Consider the following 17,715-nt stretch of genomic DNA (forward strand, 5'->3'; position numbering starts at 1 on the left):
GGGTCCAAGAGTAATGACAGAAGTACTCTGTACACAACAGAGCTGTGATGGATTTGAGGGAAAATGGTGTTTTGAATGTAAACTACTGATTTACAGCAGATAACACTTTCCTTTTAAGGAAACCATGCCATTTAACATTTCATTTAACTAAAGAGAGAATTATAGTCAACTTTTTGTTAATCTTTTAACTGATAAAAAGTAAAACTGGAGTGCTGCAATGCAAGAAAGTGCATGGCATGACAGGGCAAGCTACCACAAGTAGGAATATAAAACCCATTGTCATGGGACCACGAGGGGATGGTAACTTTATCTTTAAAAAGCTCACAGATTAGAACCTTCCAACAGAATCCTCTATCTGCTATTTCACTAATACTACTAGCCAAAATCTCTGATCTTAGCAAAATGATTGGAAATTGCTTTGCTTCCTTTCCAGGTTCACCAAAACCATGACAGCAATAAAGCTCAGGGAAACCACAATTAGAAGAACTAAAGCAAAGATCCTCAGATCCTAAGACATCTACCAGGTAAGGATTCCCTGGCAACTTCTGGCAGGAATCCTGTTCTAAATTTTGCACAAACATTTTTTCCCCCTTCTGCACAGAGGACATCTTTTGGTCCAGAATAACCAACAACACTTTTTGGCTTTTTCTAAAGCAGCAGTCATTGGTCATTCTGGACAAATCAATGGAAGCTAATTCTTCACCTCATCTAAATGAAAATACAACACTTCTTTGAGCCCTGCCATGCCCTGTATTGCTGCCTTAAAACAAAAATCCAGTCACACAAATATGTAGCTTAGCTAAGACAAGCATTTTTGCTCTCGTGCAAGATTCACCTTGAATAAGAGGAAAAACATGAAAGAAATGTCCATGACTAACACAGAGAACTGAAAGGGTCTTAGCAACTGTTTCTAAGTATTTGGAATGAGTAGCCCAAGTTAGTTTGGACAAGGATTTGATGCTGCTTTGTCATTACTGTCATTAAAGTGTCCTTGTTCTGGAGGTGCAAGGAAATCTGTCAACATGAGAAGGATGAGTGGATGCTGCACAGCAAAGAAGGAGCAGCCTTGCCTGAGCAACCAAAAAGCCCCAGTGAAGAGAAAGCTGTGCTGGGAAACAAACTCAAGCTGGGAGAGCTCAACAGGGAGCCCAATTAAATATATGTGTGTGTGCATGTGTGTATATATATATAAACTAAACTAATTAAGAGCTTTCAGTATTATCTCCAAGTCAAGATCGTCCATATCATCAAACTAAAAAAACAAAGCAAAACACAAATTAGGAATGCATTTTCCCATGCTAAACTAGCAGGAAGCAAGTTGCCTGTTACCTGCTGAAAGAATGGCTGAAAAAGTCAATACCTTGGCTGCCCTTTGAAAACACTTTAATCTTTCAGTTTCACGTTCAGCTTGCCAAGTAGGGGAGGTTCATGCTGGTGCTGCTGTTATTTAAACATGAAAGAGAAGCAGCCACATCATAACTAGGGTATTAGTACCTTACTGTTGAAATACCCTGAAGTCACCAGCCACAACATGGTTAGTGTGTTTTGGCAGGTGATACTTCTGAAACAGCTTTATCACTTAAAAGCAAAGCTATTTTAATGATCTATACAAATTTATCTTTCACTACCTCCGAGTCAGCCAACAAAAACTAGCTAAGCAAAAACAGGCATCACAACTACTAATTTAAATTCAATATTCATATAGGGATTTACAGGGTCTTTCTGACAGATGAATGCAGTTTGTTCACAAACAACAGAGCAGGGCTTTCCAGGAGAGTTGTGGTGGCTAATAAACACCATTAACCTGACAGAGCTGGCAAACATCAGACAGCAGGGCTGCTCCATCAGAGACTGCTGCATAAAGCAGCCCCCTCACTGACAAATGGAGCCAATTCAGCATCAGCTCACCCTGGGACCCAAGCAAATCCCCAAAAGCCCCATACCCAAAAGAGAACACAATTCCCAAGTGGCATTTCCAACCTAAGCAAGACTCCTTTACCTCTTCCATTACATGTTCTCTAATTTTAAGTATTGTTACATTAAAAATCATCAGCCTCATCATCAGAGAAGATGCTGATTACGAATTCCAAAAGACAGCAATATTTTTCCTGTAAGCAAAGCACTTCTACCAACTTTATGAGAATCAGAAATACAGAAAAAGCAACAAAGAACCAGTGATCAGCAAGTCTAATGATAACACCATAGAAACACACCCTTCTGCCCTGGGGAAAAAAAGATATCCAATTGCATTAACAGGCTGAACATAATAGGGAAAGATGACACCAGAGAAAGAGACAAGCAACAAAAACTTCAGTTGCTGAAGTCCATCACTTCTCCTCATCTGCCCTCCCTCACTTCAAGCAGAATCAAGAAGATAGCCACGACATTCAGTACCAGACACAGAAATGTGACACCTGAAAGCAGCACAGAACTCTGACAAACCCCAAGGCAGCAAGGGAAGCCTGTTTTTTCCTGGTCCCTGCAGAGATCTCACTTCTGTCCACGTCCTTTAACTCCACTACTGCCCGATTCTGTTTTCCATTTAAGATTATTACCTCATAAAAAGAGAGGAAGAAAAAGTAAGTAAAATAATTTCCTAAGTCATGAAATTAAGAGCTACCTTTAAAAAAACCCAGGTACAGCTGAAATAAAGGTCTAAACTCTTCTACAATGTATCTTTGTTTACAAATGAGGGATTTAACAGAAGTTTTGTGGGTGCAGTAGCTTAGCAAGACATCTCTTGTGTTTGTCTGATAAATAATGCAAGGAGCTATCTTCCCTTTTTAGCAGTATCACTTAACAGATGCCAACTGGATTTCTGTGTCTGTCTGACAGTGCAACACAAATACAACACACCTCTGAATTGTACCAACACACAGATCTGCACAGCAGATTTCACATCTTCCAAACCCACTCTTCATAAAAGACTTTGGCCTCAACAATGCCCTTTCAATTAATGTCTTTACTGTCCTATAAGTGATAGAATTCAGATCAAGAAATATTCTTCAAAAAAACCACATCAGCCTCAAATCAATAGTGCATACTGTCAACTCCTTTTAGTCTTAACATGCTTAAAACTTCATACCTGTTTTACACACTTGCTAAGTTTTGCTATAAGCCCTGACATAATGTCACCTTAAAAACTTTAAATTGTACATACAAAAAAAATAATATAGCAACGTGCAACAACACATATGCGGATATTTCTTTCCCTCTCCCTCCCAGTCATATGGCATTGATGACCAAAACCAGAAGGAATTAAAACAGCTCCAGCTGCTGGTCTTGAACAGTTTTAGACCTCACTTCTCAACAAGCCCATGTCCCTGAACACCAGCTCATACACAGCTACAGAAATACCTCTTTGAAGATAAATTAAATTGCCTTATCTGAAACATGAACTAGCTCCTAATTGAAGAAGCCTTCCCACCAAGACAGCCTCAGAAAGAGTCAAGACTGACTTTACAGCAGTATTAAAGGCAAGTCACAGCATGAGATACAGTTCAAGTTCTGTCATCACACAGACCCTATCCACATTAAAAAAAGCCACTGAGTTAATTAGCTACAAGGGCAAGTCATTACATGCAGGCACTGAGGAAGCTGCTCACAAGCAGGTCCTAGAGCACTCCATCAGCTTACCTGCCATTCCTCAAAGGTAAAGAAATACTTTAGTACCTCAAAAGTAGCTTTTTTTGCTTCATATTGCTTTAATGTGCCTTCAGCTATATAAAACACTGTACCTCTGGCAAGTATCAATAGTGAAAACTTACCAAGCTTGCTTTTTTGTTTCATCTCCTGACTACAATTTGGTAAACATCATTTTCCCCTCTAAATTCCTTTAAAATGATTCCAGGTGGACACTCAGCCACTTTAATAGCTACTGGAAGTAGAGCTGAACAACCTCCACAAATAAAATCATCTTTTGCCAGCATACCTACAGCTACCTAAGGGTATAAAAGATAATCAAAGAATCACAGTCTCACACTGTGATTAGATTTGGCACTGCTACCTTCCTTTGTCCAATGTAACACAATATGTGCTTGTTTAAAGCACCATTAAAAACTTAGCAAGGCACATCACTATGAATACCAAAATCTATTATCAAAGAGCTACCTGGCAAAATCTGTTCAAAATAAATGCAAAATAGGCCCAGCCTAGGAGGGAAAAAAAATCCCCAAAGGAGGATTGTAAGAAATTATGTATGATCAACAGAGCAAACAACCAGCAATGAGTGGAGAGCAAAGCCTTTTTCAAACACAAAGCAGCAAAAACATTTCTATCACAGAGGGACATTTGCTCTGATATAAAGAACACAGGAAACAGTTTCCTAAGAAACCACCCACCTGACAGCATCAGTGAATGACATATTAAAAGGTAATAATAATAATAATAATAAAGCCTCATAGCTAGGTAATGTTTAACCTCATCTTATCTTGAGGCAGACCTGCAAGGGCCAGGTTTTACCCACCCCAACAAATGCCCCAAGTTTCAGGCTGCTCACTGGCCACCACACTCCTGTCTCTCAGAAGCAGAGGGTCCACGTGTAGCTAAGCAGAAATCTTGCTAATACTTCAGTAATTTTGCACTCTGAGCTCCAGAAAATACTTGCAAATCACTTCAGCTGCATGAAAGGACTGAACTCAATGGATTCTACCCTTACACATTATTCTTTTCCAAAATGCCTGTTGGCATAGTTCTGTAAAGGTCTGATCAATAATTGTATCAAAATTATTTAGAGGCACTTACCAGACAAGCCTGATGAGTAATGCCTAAACAAACTGGTCAGTCTAAAAGTACATGACTAATATTCTAAAAATACACGAGATAGCTGCCCCTTCTCAGGTAGGCTTCCCAATAAAGCACATGGGAACAGTGGCTGCTGGCAGAGTGCTCTGGGCCTGCAGCAGCACTGCTCAGGTGCCCTTTAAGCACACAGGGAAAGTTCATTACACCAGTGGCAGAGGAAGTACAACAATTGTGAGTCACCCACGTAACCGTGTGCTTTAGCAATACACTTCACAACACTGAAGTTACTAATTACTGACAGCACTACACAGTGATGCAGCAATGGGAAAGTGAGCAGCTTGAAACTTTGGACCTTTTTATCTTTTACTGGTCTGGCACTTAGAATTTATGTGCATTCTGAAATCCACAACAAACACAGAGGAAACCATGCAATGCTACCAGCATTCTAACACCTCACATCTGCTACCTGCAGTTGCTTTTGGAATCCCCAGAATACTTCACAGACTTGTGGACATGATCAGCTGTATGACCAAGTTTCCACCAACACCATCATCACTGCAAACTCACTTCACCAGCCTACTGTAAAAGATGCAACAATGGTAGAGTTTGGCTCTATGCAAAATGGATTTTCAGAAGTGCCACAAGGATCCTAAAGTGCCTTAAATTTTCCTGCATAAAATCTGAAACAAAGTTTCAGCTTTATTTCAAGCTCCCAGACCTGCACACCCAGCTAGGGATTCAAGATAACCACTCCACAAGCTCAGCTAATAAACCACTGACATTTGACCCACTTTTGATTTCAGCTGGTTTATGGGAACTTGATTTTATACTCACCATTCATCTCCACCACTGAAGGTTTTTCATGTTCCTTTCTCTGCCATGACATTAGCCCAAGAGTTTGTACAGCTGAAGTGAACAGTCTGGGGAAGTATCAAACTGAAAAACAAGGCAAGGGCCAGGGGGAAGCTTCATTTCTTAGCTGGGTAAGTTCCCTGAAGCAGTTCTCTCTGCTGCTTTACCTCTCTATTTCTGCCAATCCAGGCAGAGAAGTCAGCAGTCAATAAATAAGCTGCCTCACTGCACATGGGGTCACAGCCTAACTCAATTACAAACCAACTCACATTAGTTACAGCTGTGGAGGACCCCAAAGTTATCAAGCCAGCAACAGAAATTCAGGGCAATTAGAAGATTACACAAACAACCTGGCAGTAAAACAAGTGGACTAGAAACAACCATTTACAGAGTTTATAGATTTGAGTTTTACACAGAACTCACAAGTCTATCTGTGCTTACACACCTCCTCAGACAAATTCATATGTGAAGCTGATAAAGAAAAACAGTAGAGATGAGACCTTCAGCTTTTCACTGGAGGCTTCTGCCTGCCTACACATTAATCTGAAAATGATGTATCACAGCAGAAAATGTGCTTTGTACTAGTCCTGTTTATTCACTTATTAGTCTGAGTCCAGTCACTCTGTGACACTATACCACTAATTCTAAATCTAAATTAAAATATAATACTAGAGTCTAGACAATTACCCCAAACCCTGGGCACATTAATAATATGATAAAAGCAATCCAATTTACAAACTGCATTAAGATCACTTTTTTCAGGATCTCTGCCAGTTTTATCTAGCCACTATTATCTAAGAAATACACCTTCATCTTCTGAAAAAGATCAATATCCTTCTTCCCCAGCACAATCAATCTGAGCCCATTTCAATGAGAGCTGATTACAGAGCCTCCAAGCTGCCCCTTAATGAATAATGAGGGAGGCACAAATCAAACAACTTTTAATGCCACACCACTACAGCAATGGTCAGAGCATGGACAGCCAGACCTGGGTCACTTCAGACTCAATTGATTGCTGCCAATAGCACAGCTCCATCAAAGAGGAAAAGGTGACACATGCATATCCCAAAGCCCAAGTGCCACTGAGGCAGCTCCAAAGCCAGCAAAGCCTTCTGCATCCAAATCACTTTAAAATGGAGTTACAGCCTGAGAGCCAGGGTACCTCAAGCTTCTCCTCTGCAAACCCTGTTACCCATTTCTTCTCCGAGCACTTCAGCCCTCAGACAGCTGATGGACACACAGGACAAGCAGTATAAGTCAAGAGATTCATAAGCTCCAAGAAATTAATAAATTGGGCCAACCACTTTTTGGCAGAGGAGCTCATAGCAAGCTCCACAATCAAATTCCCTCACTGGCAGTTCTGCTAATGCCTTACCCACGCTGGTTTCAACTCCTAAACTGACCCAGGCTTGTTACACTTCCTTACTTGCACTAGGAACTACACTACTAGCTAAAACCCACGAGAGGAAGGGCAAAGACAACTTCCAGTCAAAACTTTCCAGGTCTAATCAGCTGGTGGGGGGGATCTCAGTCTTCCAGTCAAAGGCTTCAAAAAGCCTGATTTTACTGCTTCAATATGACTGCTGAGAACAAGTAATAAACGTGAGTCACCAGAGGGCACTAACACTTCCACCAAATGGCAAATGCAGCCCTTCAGTTAGGGAGGCTGATAATTACATCCACATCATCATGTATATTTTATCTGGATTGAACTTCAGCCAGCTTGTTCTAATCCATGTTCAAATCTCAACTACATACTGATGAGGCACTGAGCTACACTAACTGTTGTGGTCCCACCTGAAACACATGGGACAGACTGACAGTCTCCTCAGACAGAGCAGGGAACACAGGGCAGGCACACATTCACACGGCAGCTCAGCCTTCCCGTGCCTGCAGAATGTTTGTGCACGTTTAAATACAAATGGGATCCTGAAACAGGCATGGAGAGCAGGCCACGAGTCCTGCATCTCAAAGGAACAGAATAAATAACTGTTCTGAGGAGTTTGAATCAAGATCTGTCCTATCATAGGGGACCACAAGGAGCATCAGCCTGGAGAAAAGGGAAAGGCTTCCCTGGACCATCAAGCAGCAATGGATGTGGTGTTCTCTCAAGTCTGGCATCAAATCAAATGCCTTGTTACAGCCTTAATCTTTAACACAGGAGGCTGCTCTTCACCACTGAGAAACAGGCAGGTTTTTAAACCACAAATGTGATGCTCAGCAGGGGCTGATAAGAGAGTTTCTTGATGTTCTGACCAAGCAGCTCTGGAGCTTCCCAGTGCCAGCAGCACAGCCAGGGAGTTTCTGGGGCAGGAAACCTTGACTTATTGATGCAGTTGATACAAAGAGCCAAAACACACCTGAACAGGACAGACCTACAGAAATAACAGCAAAGCCTCCAGGCCCTGCAAGGCACACAGCAGCTTCTTTTCCCAGTTTTACCTAAACTGTCATTCTTGTAAGGACTGTAGGACAACAAAGCCATGGAAGAGAAAGGGAATCCTACCCTTATAGAAAAGTATACCTCACCAGGCAGCTGCTGTTTGTCTGTCTGTGCTGAAGTTACTGACATGTGAAAAGTGACAGTGACAGTAAGGCTGGGGTAGGAACACTCAGTGAGCAAACTCGGGGGATCTCCAGGGGTTCAAGGCAGACACCACTGGTGCCACATGACAGACTACAACCCATCTGGGGAGCTCTGAAAACACCAGCTGAGACTGCACTGGAGTGGCACACACACCTCAGAGCAGTGAGTCCAGGAGAGTGAAGATCAACCTCACCTGCAGGTCAGGCACGCTGCATCTTGAACACTGTGTGGTGACTCACTAGGCTCCCCAGGGCTTCATCTGCCAGACTGTAAGATTCACCAAACGGGTCCCTTTTGAGACAAACTCTCCTACAAGCTGGAACCCAGACTGGGAACAGCCTCCCTTGGCCACAAGCAGCTCCAATGCCCATCATTTATTTCTATAATTTATTCAATTTATTTTATGTGATTTGTGCCATTCTAACTCCTGAGTGACAGCCAGCAGCTCCAGTGTTCACAACACACCACAATGCAGGACACACCCTCCCTGTTCAGGGTCTGGGCACCCTCTCCTGACTGCAGAGCCAGCACTGGAGCCCTCCCACCCCTCACACCCTGCCTTGCCCAGCTCCCACCTTGGATGGCCCCATCCTGCTGGGACCAGCCTGCCCACAGCCACGACCCCAATGCCTTCTCCCTGGAATCCCACAGGGCTTTTATGGATCTCTGTAAAACAAAAGGAGCTGCAGTCACACATCCACACATTCCAGGGCACTGAGCACACAGAGAATCTACTTCAAACGCCCAACTGCAGCATTAAGACACTTCAGCAGTCTTTTAAGGTGATTAATTCATAAACAGACCAAACATGAAGCCCACAAAGCTTCTGTTCATGCACTAACTATGACACATGCATTTATATTAAAAGATGATTCCTACTGCAGCAGTTCCAGGTATTTAAATGCAAAGATTTTTAACAGAAATCTTTCATTCTTTTGAAAACACATTTCTAACTGTGTTTTCTAACAAGAGCTGTAAACCAATACTTAGAAGAGAAATATATTATGTCTTTGGTGGCTTACACTTTGAAAAAATGCAACCAATTACACTCCCCACCCCTAAAGGATATTTTCAACTCAGCTTTAGTTCTTGAATGAAAGGAGGAGCTCAAATGACTCAGCTTCAAGCAAATATACAGGAAAAGATTAACCCCTAATCTCAATGCAAAAAAAAAAATAGTGGAACAAAGTGATTAAGATGGAGGTGTGGCTTGTCAATTCAAATCTTTTAATATTCAAAGACATCAAGCAGAACATTAGCACACTATGACTGCATTACTTTTCTGTACAAAAGTAATTTTGTCGATTTCAGTCAATTTCAAAAATCCCAGTCATTCAAAAATCACAGTCAATTTCAAAAATCAAAGTTTACACAAGGAGTTGTAGTTAAAGTTAGCCCTGTATCTTCATTCTTGTTCCTCAGTGCTGAGCAGCATAAAGATCAATAAAACATCTGAACACTGACATTTTTAATCTACAGTCACAAGGCAAGATAGAAGTGTAAAAAGGAAAAGACAGCTCTAAAATTCTGCAGGAAAACACCCACATTTCCACAGGAAAAAAGAAACAAAAAAAAAAACAAAAACAAAAACAACCAAGCAAAACCCATTGGTGAGCAAACAGGATAACCTCATGAAGGGTTTTTTCTTGGGGGGAGGATTGACTCCACTGGACTGAGTTAAACATTTCATCTCAAAATGCAGCAAAATAAACTACAAGGCAGAATGTTTCACAGGGGGGTCCCAGACACCGAGGGGCCGCTGTACATCCCCCTCATGAATTCCCAAGCGCTCGTCCCCATCTCAGCCAAGGCACAGCAGCACCTCGGTGCAGAGCACACCCCAGCTGCGCCGGGAGGAGGAACGCTTCACTCCAGACCAGCCGGAGCGCTCCTTCACATGCAGCCAAACTCCGAACACGGATGTCACCAGAGGGCACCCTCTCAATTCCAGTGACCCAACTTGTGAGCAGGGCTGCAGACAGCCCGGAGCAGGGATGTGCAGGGGCTCTGGAAAGCAGGAATAACTCTGCTTCTGCAAGGAACTCCCTCTAAAAAAAGGAATTTAATCCTCCATCGAAATTTAAAAAAACAATAATTTACTGATGTAGCCCAGAAACGTAAAATAATTTCCAGAGTAATCAGAGACATTCCTAGGAAAAAAATCACTATTATCAACTTCTGTACAATATGATGCTGTGGCACTTGATGGTGCCAACCCAGTCCAGGTGTTTTGGCACCCGTGTGGATCACATCAGCTCCCAAAAGCAGGGTCCAAGGCAGGACAGCTCATGCAGAGGTGCCTATGGAAATCCTTTGGCTCTGCTATCAGATACTACACCTTACAATAATACACCAAAAAAATGCATGAGTAGTTCTCAAGCTTCTAATGCCCTGCTGAGAGTTAATAATGTCTTAAAATGAACACCTGGTAAGTTGAAGTTCATTAAACAAAATAATGCACAACCAGTAACACGTGCAATAGGTCTGTATACCAAAAAGGGTCTCAAACCACCAGTTGGCATGAACAGAATGTTATACCCATTTTGTTTAGAAATAAACACCAACAAAGTACAACTAAAACAAAGTCAGCTGCAGAAGCAAGCAGCGATAAGAGAAAAATAGGAAATAATCATTGTGCATCCCATATTTTCCAATCCTGAGAAAACCTAAAAAGCTGTAGGCCTATCAAACATTTGATTGCCTGATTATCTATTGATCCCATTTGAAAAGAAATAGTTTCCACCTCTTGTAGTTATCTGTGATTGCAAAGCTCTTTAATTCAGCAGAGGCACAGAAGGAGGGGTACAGGAATAAGAACCTTTTTTCAGTAGAGAAATCTCTCCAATAGTGTCAGTATAGAAAACCTGCAAATAGAGATACACATCCACAGAATTTCACCAGGCCTGCAACTACTATTAAACCCCAGGGCAAGTTACTCCAAAATATTACCTGTCATCACCACTCATCGTGCTTTGAAATATATCTACAGAACTGCCTCTCCAGAATCTGCTGCCAAGAAAGAAATAATGCTAAACACACCTCATGTCTCATAAACACCATCTATCTGTCCATCCTCTAAAGCAGATTCCCATCTGCTGGAAAGTAACATGCTCTGAAATTACCCTGGTTTACATCAAAGTGGTGTGATGTGTGTTCATCCCCTTCTTACAGCCACTGTCCACGTTGTCTCTGGTATCCTCATGCCTGTGTTCTGCCCTGTCCCTCGTGTCCCCATCCCTGTGTGCTGCCCTGTCCCTTGTGTCCCCATCCCTGGGCACTGCCCTGTCCCTCGTGTCCCCATCCCCTCCTGCTGCCCTATCCCTCGTGTCCGCATCCCTGTGCCCTGCCCTGTCCCTTGTGTCACCATCCCTGGACACTGCCCTGCCCCTCGTGTCCCCATCCCTGGGCACTGCCCTGTCTCTCGTGTCCCCATCCCCTCCTGCTGCCCTGTCCCTCGTGTCCCCATCCCTGTGCCCTGCCCCTTGTGTCCTCATCCCTGGACACTGCCCTGTCACTGCTGTCCCCATCCCCGGGCACTGCCCTGTCCCTCATGCCCCCATCCCAGTGCCCTGCCCTGTCCCTCGTGTCCCGGTGGCGGGCCCATGCCCGGGGCAGCACCCATGGATAGCGGTATCTCTCCGCCACAGCCTCCGCTCCGCCCCGGCCGCCCTCCGGCCCCCGCGGTGCCCCACACGCGGCCGCGGCTCTGCCCGTCCCCACGCACCGACACCCCCGTCCCTGAGGGCTCCACAGACAGCGAGGGCGGGGTGTCCACGTTAGAACCCGCTCCTCAGCCCCGCAAGCAGGCACCGGGGGGGCGAACATCTCTCCCGAAGCCCCGAACCCTCCGTCCCGCAGCCAGGCTGGAGCCCCGCCGCGTACACACCGGCGAGAAGGGGCTCCGCTCCTCGCCGCCCCCGAGTGAGGAGGAGGGGGAGGAGGAGGGGGAGGAGGAGAGGGCGGCAGGTGGGCGGCGGAGCCCCGGGGGGGCCGGGACCCTCCCCGGATCTGGGAGGGGACGGAGCGCCTCCAATCCCCGGCCGGCAACAGCCCTGCAAGGCCCGGCGTGCGAGCCGGGGTGAAGCCTCCTTTCTTCTCTCCTCCTCCTCCTCTGAGGAGCCGGACAATGAGCCCCGCGGAGGCGGGCGCCGGCTCCCTCCTCCTCCTCCTCCTCCTTCTCCTTCTCCCCGCCGCGACAGCGCAGCTCACCTGCGAGAGGGGGGATGGATGACGGCGGGGCGGCCGCTCGGAGGTGCTGCGGTGTCTGCGCGGGTCGCTGCGCGCCGCCGGCTCCGCAGGCGCGGGGCGGCCTCGGCCACAGTGCCCCTCACACACTCACTCACTCTCACACACACTCACACACACACACGGCATGGGGGGGGCGCCCGCCCCGCCCGCGCATGCGCGCAGAGACCCCCCCCCAGCCCGCCTCCTCCCGGCGCCGCGCGCGGGCTGCGCACGCGCCGCCTCAGCGCCGCCCGTGCCGCCCGCAGCCGGCGCTGCTGAGGGCGGGGACGTGCGGGGGGATGCGCGCTCGCTCCCTCACGGCAGCGCCGGGGCTGGGACAGAGCAGCGGGGCCCGGCTGTGACCGGCACCACGGTGTCAGACAGACCTGGGCACTCCGTGCCACGTCCCGAAACACCTGCGGGGATAGTGGCTCCGCCGCCTCCCTGGGAAACCCGTTTCAGTGTCTGATTACAGAATCCTAGTATTGTTGAGGTTGGAATGGACCTCTGGACATTATCCAGTCCGGCGGAGCAGGTGACACAGGAACGCGTCCAGGCGGGTTTGGAATGTCTCCTAGAAGGGAGGCTCCACGCCCTCCCTGGGCAGCTGTTCAGCGGTCTGCCACCTTCACTGCAAAGTTCATTTACACTTACATCGTCACCCTTTCTGTGAGGGAACTCCTGCTGCTGTCCGACCCGAACCTCCCCAGGCGCAGCTCAGCACCATTGCCCCTTGCCCTGTCCCGTGTGCCCTGGGAGCAGAGCCCGGCCCCACCCTCCTGTCAGGGCCTGTGGAGAGCGGGAATGTCCCTCACGGAGCTCCTGTAGTCCGGGCTGAGCTCTCCATGAGGCGTCGCTCCCTAACGAGTGAAAAGACAACGGGGGCAAGGAAAGGAGCTGGCCCCAAAATAAAAACTATTACATTGACAAGAGCTCTGTTCTGAAGGGATGCAGTGCAGTGACTTTTATGATTTCCTTCTCTGCACTCACAGTCATTAGGGAATAATCAGTTTATGAGGGGCAAAGCAAGGCCTTCAAGGTGTTGGCAGCGTTTCTGGAGTGAAAGCCCTCAGAAAACCACAAGGTTTTGCAAGAGTTGCTCTACAGTCACCAGAGCTGGCAGTGCTATCGTCATGGGGACAGGAGCTGGCATCGCCACCTTCCCATCCACAGCCCCAGCCAGGCAGTCTGCAGCCCCAGTGAGTTATTGCAATAATTAATAGCTACCATTTATACGTATTCTGAATGCTTTGAAAGCAATGCCTAATCTCATTAAATTGTGAATTGACTTGTTTTCATCCTGTTGTGGAGCTAAGACAGTCACTGCTTCCTTCACATCCATGGGAGATGGAGTTGGTGATTTGTTCCTATACTGGAACTGCTGCCATTGCATCTGTGGCCACCTGCTATGGGTTTTAATGAAATACAGAGCCACCTGCTAAGCAGAATGCCTGATTTTTATTAGACTTGCAGACTGGTGAGAATACAGGTGCTATGATCCAGATTAAGCAAGTCCAGCAGGCTGGAAAGAGGGTACCAGCTTTTAAATCTGTCAGGGAAATAAGGCAGGCAGGATTTGTGAAGCTACAGGCACAAATTTGACATTAAGCAAAGAAAAGCATTACTTTTAGGTACGGTGCCATTTCCCCAATTTAATAAACCTTTGTGCCTAGAAAGAGAACACTGTTACCTCTTGTATGGGGTTTTTTGTTGTTTTGTTTTGGGTTTCTGTTTGTTTGTGTTTTGGTTTTTTATTTGTTTGTGTTTGTGGGGCTTTTTCCCCCCATGGTAATCTAGTACAGTATCAAATTCATTCTGAACCAGAATAAATGAAGGGAAAATAAAATGCCAAATGCCATCCTGCTGTAAGGTTTTCAACAGGTGAGCCAGTGGATGGAAAGACTGTTTCACCAGATTTGGAAGCACAACCATTTATAATATAGAAATCAGAAAATATTACAAAGTCGTGGAATTGTTAAGTTGAAAAAGAGCTCTAAAATAATTGAGGAATAAGAGAAAAGAAAAAGTAGTAAAAACACCTCAGAAGGGGGAAGCAATGGGAAATTTTTTTGTAAGCTATTCTCCTTCACTAAAGCAGGACACAAACTACTTTATCTGGTAAAAAAAGTTTAGGGGTGTATATATGGAATAGGTGACAAATTTTCAGACATTTTACAATCCTCTCACTAAAATGCTTCCAGAAAAAACTGCCCAGTGGGTTGTGAGGAAAAAAGCAATGTCAAAGACCCAAAACTAACAGAGATTGAACATGTAGTCATTCATAATTGTGGTGAAAATCCAAGAGAATAAGGTGTTTTTAATTTTGTTGTAAATACCCTTAAAATAATTAGAAAAAAAGTGGTACAGAAGGAGAAAACATTTTTAGGGGACACAATATTGCTCCAAATTTTGGGGCAGATGGTGAAGATACTTGGAGTGACCCAGCTGTGTAGGAAGAAAATGCAGAGATGATTATTTATCAATATTGATAAATAATCATCAGTACAATGCAGTGGATACTGGAGGAAAGAATTCTCTGTAGGCATCACAGAGGGTTCCAAACCAAAGGAAATAGTTTAAGAAATGCTCAGGCATCCTGGGCAGTGCTTCAGTAGAAATCTCTCCTCAGTTTATGAACACAGCCATGGACACAACACATCAACAGATAACATGAGAAAACAAGAAAATGTTTTCTGTCTTGCCATCATTTCATATTAAAAAGTTTTAGAGAACGAGCAGGGAGGAGAACATGCATTAGACTGTGAAATTGAAATGCCCAATTCCACTCAAGTTTTACACCAGAGCCCCACATTTAGCTGCTTTTCACCTACAATTCCAGAATCTTTTCCAAGAAACCACCTTCCAATACTCACTTGCCAACTCTATACACACAGCTGATGCTCCTTATTATTTTACAGGTACAGACCTTCCCCATTTATTATGTTTTAAATACATTATTAGTTGAATGTTGCAGCTGTGCTGTTAAATATTCAAATCACAAGAAGCAGTGAAAAGAGGAAATGACTAGATGAAAATATGTGGCAAAATAGCCAGTTGTGATGAAGAAAGCTGCTGTCAGAAGTAACAGGAAACCACTGTCCCTTGTGAGGGAATGGGTGCAGAGGCCAAGCTGAGCCAGCACTGCCATGGGAATTGCTGTGAACACAGCTGGGAATCTCACACAGGACACCCCACTTGCCACTGCCAGCTTGCACCCAAAAGAGCAAATTCAGGGATGGTATTTGTCTGGCCAGCTTGCAGAATTCTTCTGGTAGTAAATAATTATTTACTATGGATCTCATAGGTTCTTTTTTGGACACGTGCATCCTAGATTTTATCAGGAATGATTATTTTATAATTCACTGCCCAACAAGCTGCATCTCCCTACAAGACTGTAACCAGCTTCCCTGTACCCAATCCTCCCAAATTACAGAGGATATAACATTTCCTTTTGAAAGCAATATCTTGCATCTTCAACATAATCTTCCAACTGAGAGGAGGATATTTATCTGTCTATTTTTAATTTCACACATGAAAACCATTTTTCCATTAGGCAGCCCAGAAGGTGTGTGTGCTTCCACACACAAACTGCAATGTGCCTGCAGGAGGGGCTGTAATGAAATGTTGACATTGCAATCCAGGGCACTTGTTGATGTAAATTTCAAGTCTATAAAAATGCCAGCAGAGTAGAGTTTATTATACTTTTTCATTAACAGAAGGCAGCATAAGCAATTTAGAATAGAACATTCCTAATGTAAGTTACTTTAATATAATCAGCTTTACTTGGGTGGATTATAATGTAGATTACTCTTCACCATTTAAGAAAAAAGGAGAAATAGTACTTTATTATGGGTGCACATACCCTGGGATTCAAACTATACATTTATATAAAATCAAATTAATTTTGCTGCCTTTCATCCATAATATATCTTACATTTTGGTTAATTAATTACTAAGTAAAGTTATTCTCTCATTGCCTGAATCTAGAAACAGTTACTGTCATAAGAAATCATCAGTTAAAATCAGTTTGATATAAGATGTTCCGACTGGATATCTGCATAAGTATTTAGTTCCCTAAGGAATGAGAATATAGTAGAAAAATTTTTATTTATATAACTGGTAAATGTTATTTTCTATTCTTACTCTTTGACTAAGTTATTCTGTGAGTCTGCCTGCACTTAATTCACACAAGTACATCAGGGTGAGAAACACTAAAGAAATGCAAAATATTGCTAAATTTACTTGTCAACTTATGAAAAGAAAATGGTATAATTTTTTGTTGAAACTGCATAATCATTTCTAACAATTGCAGCACAGTTCTGGTATCTGCCACCTTAATTCTGTTACTTCCTGATTTTACAGTGCTTACCTCTACAGGTCTTTTATAAATGCAGTGCCATTAATATTAATTGTGCAATTAATATCCAGGTTCTAGCAAGGGGCACAATCTGTGACATTTACACCTACATACTCCTACTTTCTGATCTGTGATCCTGTGTGATGTCCTTGCCTTCATGACAGGGAAAATAGGAGTCAGAACTGGATAAATATAACATTGCTGTAACTACCACCTTCTTCCTCTTTCCTTTTGGAGGATGTTTTTGCTTAATACATAACACAAATATATCAGCTTCTAGCCCTGAATAAGGAGGGTGAGCTTCCTGCTTCAATCATAACCAAATGAAATTTTCAGTCCATTCAGTTACCTTTGAAATAAAAAAAAAAATTAATTGATAAAAATGTCTGTACCAGAGAACTCTGGTTCAAATAGACACTAGGCATCCTATGTGTTTAGAGCTTGGAGCTGAAGGAGAAAAATATGACTAGGAATGCTATGCTGGAGAGTAGATGGATGTTTCCCTGCTCCTGTCACTCTCTGTGTTCATTTGATGTGCTAATATTTGCTCCCCAAGGTGCTGTGATTAACACTGGAACACCTCCTTGGGCTCACACCTCTGCTTGTTTCTCAGTTCCCACCACCATGAAGCGAGGAGCTGGAATTAGAACAACACAAGAGCACTCTGAACCACCTTGGGGCTTTTCTTAATATTTTAAAAATCACAACTTTAAAAAAAGTGCATCCAAGCAGCAGCTGCTGAACTCGCCCAAGCAGACATGTAAGTATTTATATTTACATGTAAAGTCAGTATATCCACGCACAGCCGCTTTAAGAGGACTTCCCCTACATCTGCAAAACATTGTTTTGCCAAGGTCAGCGCCGGCTCCTGCACCCGTGTCAGCAGCGAGGAAGCTGCCCACGGATCACACGTTATTTCCTCGCTGTCTCTCACACACCCGATGGATTT

The 17,715-nt window shown here is 44.1% G+C and overlaps 1 protein-coding gene across 3 annotated transcripts in view; it reads right to left on the bottom strand.

Moving 5' to 3' along the window:
- Nucleotides 1-12,485, bottom strand: part of RALGPS2 (Ral GEF with PH domain and SH3 binding motif 2) — a 114,666-nt gene extending 102,181 nt beyond the window's left edge. Inside the window, exon 1 of one of the 3 annotated variants that reach the window (XM_058029769.1) lies at nt 12,392-12,485. The gene's annotated coding sequence lies outside the window, so the exon portion shown is untranslated. Of the gene's footprint in view, nt 1-11,906; nt 11,992-12,068; nt 12,090-12,391 lie in introns of those variants that run through there. The other 2 variants (XM_058029771.1, XM_058029770.1) reach the window with 2 other exon arrangements.
- Nucleotides 12,486-17,715: the final 5,230 nt, after the last annotated feature.

Source organism: Melospiza georgiana, chromosome 9 (assembly GCF_028018845.1).
Source record: "Melospiza georgiana isolate bMelGeo1 chromosome 9, bMelGeo1.pri, whole genome shotgun sequence".
Classification (NCBI taxonomy): Eukaryota; Metazoa; Chordata; class Aves; order Passeriformes; family Passerellidae; genus Melospiza; species Melospiza georgiana.